The sequence below is a fragment of the Camelina sativa genome, chromosome 5 (genome assembly GCF_000633955.1).
Source record: "Camelina sativa cultivar DH55 chromosome 5, Cs, whole genome shotgun sequence".
NCBI lineage: Eukaryota > Viridiplantae > Streptophyta > Magnoliopsida > Brassicales > Brassicaceae > Camelina > Camelina sativa.
The window spans coordinates 25631433-25635907 of record NC_025689.1 but is presented as its reverse complement, the minus strand read 5'-3'; the positions used below and the strand labels follow the sequence as shown (position 1 = coordinate 25635907).

Genomic DNA, 4475 nt, shown 5'->3' with positions numbered 1-4475 from the left:
ATTTTTTTTTTTTTTTTTTGGCTCAATCTAAGGGATTTCTATGAGAAGCCTTGTTTATCTACATTACTCGAAACAAACCCACAGAAATCAGTATACATTGGTGACAAAGTCATCGCGGAGATTAGGAACTCTCTATTAGTATCCGGACTCCGGAGACATACTATATTGTGAAGTGTGAACCGACGACACAAAGACTAACGAAAGAAAAAATAATTCCGTTGAATCATCATACAAATCATCCATGATCATGGCAATAACCGTATATCGCAATATAATTATAAATCATCTTAAATTCGATGATTAAATTCTCAAAATAATTAATTATAAATCCACTATCCTTTTTTAATACACTTCTCTTTGATAAATATGTAAACATTAATGAAATCAAATGTTATATAGAAAAAAAAAAGATCTTGAGCAAATAACACAGAAAACAAAAACAAGAATACTGTATGATGAAAAGGCCTAATTGTTATAAGGACTTCCTTGCAAAATCTTCAATTTCATGAAAGAAGAGTGACAATGAATCTTCTCCACTTTCTCATGGCTTCGGGTTAGATTATCACACCTTATCTCAACATGTCCAGGGTTATCAAAGTCGTCTCGGAAACTCTTATGCTTAGCCCTTAATTTGATATCTAATTGTTCGGAAACGACATCGTTTGGGCTACCCTCCGCAACAAAATCCACTGAGAAAGCCGTGTGACTTGGGGACTTACGTTCGTGAGAAGTATTTAAAACGGCAGCGGTTAAGGGGCCGAGACTCACGGCAGTTTCATCGCCTTCGTAGTAGATAGAAAACCTGATAGACCATGAACAGAAGAAGCCATGGCTTCGAGCATTAGATTCATATGTATGAAAAAAAATGAAACTATGGGAACAAATTAAATAGATATATAATATTCGTTTGGACTACTAGCTACTCAATATATCTAGAGCTAGGGTTTTTGACGAGAAAATCAATATGCCACGTAGAGGAGGAGGGAGAGACGGAGATTGATTGGATTGAGAATTTGGCGTCGCAGAGAGCATTGTCGACGAAGTATAACATATATACCATTACAGCGAGGATGGTGAATATTGCGCCGCAACATGGTGAAAGGCAAACTGTAGTTTCCGTGCAAGTGGGTTTACGATCATTACTTGCCGGCATAGTCACTATTGGTCGTGACAACCAACTAAGACGAGTAGGAGGAGGAGCGTCAGAGGACGGTGGAATTGGGTACTCGTTGTAAGAATTGGTTTGGAAAGCCATTCCTATATTCGTTCTCTCTCTTTTTTGTTTTGGCTGGTTTGGAGAGGAAAAAATGATTTTGATATTAACCTAATCGTTATTTTATAGAGACGCGTGGGATATCATCATGGTTATAATTCTGTTATTTCCGTGATACATCATCGTACTATATTAATCAGGAAGTACAAATATAAAACTAACCAAAAAAATTACATTTACTTGCCATTAGAAAAACTTAATTAATTAATTAACTTTTATTAATTATTAATAATAAGAAAAAATAGTTGACATATCAAATTAAATTAAATCTACAAAAGTAAATTAAATAAATCTACAAAAGTAAATAAAATCTTTCGAATCTAAACTAATTTATATTTGAAAAGAAAAAATATTATTAAAAAATTAACAGTTAAGATTTTAAAAATCTAATCGAATAAAATCTACAGCTACAAATTCTATCAACATTTTTTAACCGGGTTAAAAGTTTTATTAAAAATCTAATCGAATAAATCTATATCAGTTCCTTTTACCAGCTTAGATTTTAAAAATTAATGGGTTTGATTGGTAACAGCTTTAAAAAGCTATACAAATATACAGTTTTAATATTTACAAATCACAAAAGCTTTACCAAAAACTTTACACTCAACTTTTTTGTACAGTTTTTATTTACAGCTTATTCTTACAGCTTTGCACTATTCCGTAAAAGCTTACAGCTCCAGCTTACAACTTTTTTGTACACCTTTCTATACGTTACCAATCAGACCCAATAAATAATATAATAACAAAATCTATATTAACATTTTTGAAGTACATTTGGTATTCTACCCTTTAAATTATACTTATTTACAAAATTGTAGATTCCTAAAATGTCTATACAACTTGGTTTATAATTTCCTAAAACAATTTATATATTTAAAAATTGATTACACTTAATAACATATGCCAAAAATATCTATATAATATTTTGTTTCCTTTAAAAACTCTAATATTCAATAATAACTATATTGTTTGATATGAACATTAAAATCTTTAATGGTTATTAATATGCAGATAAAAATGTAAAAATAATTATTTCAGGGGTGAAATCTAATAATTTGGAGTATTTATAATATAATTTAATATGCGGTATACTGCATAATAACTTTTACAGATATAATTCTTTCACGAGTTAAATCTAAAAACTACTAAAAATTTAAAAATTTATGACCATAAAAAAATCGATACGGCAAAAATATAACATTATTATAAATAAAACTAAATAATTGTCCCGTCATGTCTGCTGTATACATATGGTCGAATTTTAGAATTAACAATCAAAATACAATTATACAATCTTAAAAACTAAACAAAATAAATAAAATTAACAAACAAATACAACTTTTTAAAATTTATAAATTTATTTTTTATTATAAAAATATTATGCAGCGGTGTGTCGCGGTGTACCGCGGGTTAAAATCTAGTAAATTATTGCAAATTTTCATTTAAAAAAAAGTTCAGCCCGCGGTTTTCCGTGGATTAGTACCTAGTATATTATGATTTAGCAACACAAAACAAAACAGAAAAAGAATCACCGAATTTTATAAAATTAAAAATCCTATATTTCTCTAGTTTTATAAATTTATAATGACTAGATTAGGACCCGCACATCCTGGATTTTCGAATTGAGAGAAATCATGCGGGTTTTAAATTGTCAAATAAAAATAAATAAAATAATATATTAATATTTCTCTATAAATAAAAACTATTTTTCGGAAGTAAAGATATATAAATATTTGTAGTTAGGGAAAAAATCATATTCCCGTAGATGAAATTTGTTTTTTCTTCATTTTTACATTAATACACTAATTTATACTTTTATGTTTTCAATTTATTATATAAATTATTAAAATAATCTAAAATTAAATTATCAGCAACCAAAGTTTTGTCAAACATTCATCATTTTTTAAAATTTAATGTTAAATTATATTCAAAAGAAAAAATATGATGGTACAACTAGTGCAATGTTTGCAGAGTAATTAGGACTGAATTTAAACAGTTGAAATAGACCTTAGAATGAAACAAAAGACGAGATTGTAGCCACACTTGGAAAGCCTCGTCATGATGACAATCTTCCAAACGACCAATAGCTACGAGCTGATGCCGAACTTATCTATTAAACCATCCAACCAAGTTTGCACCAGAATAAGGTGAATCGCCATGTCTTCTTCCATTACGTTCTCGCCAAACGGTATACACCACCACTTGAAAGACAAACCTGAGAAGAAAACCCTCTACACGGGGAAGTTGAGGATGAGAGATATGAACAATTAAGGTAGACCAATCAGTGGTATAGCTAGCCTTAAACAAAGCCTTAGCAAGAGCTGACCACACGCCATATACAAAAGAGCAGGAGAAGAAAAGATGATTGCGTGTTTCTAAAGTAGAGTTACAAAAACCACATGTCCCTGAAGCCCCACCATTCCACACAACCATTCGAGCCCCAGTGGAAAGTCGATCCTGAACAGCCAGCCACACACAAAAGGAGAATTTGGGTGTACCACACATAAACATTCATCATTATGAATATCATTATTGCCAAATTTCAAAAACACTGCACAATTTATTCATAGAATATTTTACATGCAAACAACTCGTCAAAGCGTCATCTTATTAACATCCAGATACAATTTAACTCTAAGTTTTACCACAAAGAATGTATTCATACACCAAAAAAAAAAAATTTACTGTTCAAGTATACTCTTTATCACCACCTATAAAATGCATTTATGAACAAACTGAACCAATTTTATGTCCCTTTGCTTTCACTTTGACATAGTTCCTTTAACCACTAAAATTGTTTCATAGTTTCTTCAACCATTAAAATTGTTTACTAAAAAAAAACTTAGAAAAAATATATCCACCATTGCAATGAGTTTATAACCAACCCAATAAAAATAGAGAAACTGAAGAAAAAAAGAGGTTTATTTGACATAATAGAAATAAAAATTTGAAAATGATAAGCACAATGACATATGAGACTTACATAATTCATACATATAAATAGAAACTAAAAATACTACAACATAAGAATTTTTTTCCAAAAATAGTTTCGTTTCCTTAACTTCAAAAATATTACAAAACTTTATTTTAAATCATCACAGATTTCTTATTTGAAAATCAAATTGAAGTAAATAATGTAAAATCTAAAAAGACTACATTAAAATATATATATATATATATATATATATATATATATATATAT

The 4475-nt window shown here is 29.3% G+C and overlaps 1 pseudogene; it reads right to left on the bottom strand.

Annotated features, from left to right (window-relative positions):
- LOC104789581 overlaps nucleotides 1–1255 on the bottom strand; it is a 15632-nt pseudogene extending 14377 nt beyond the window's left edge.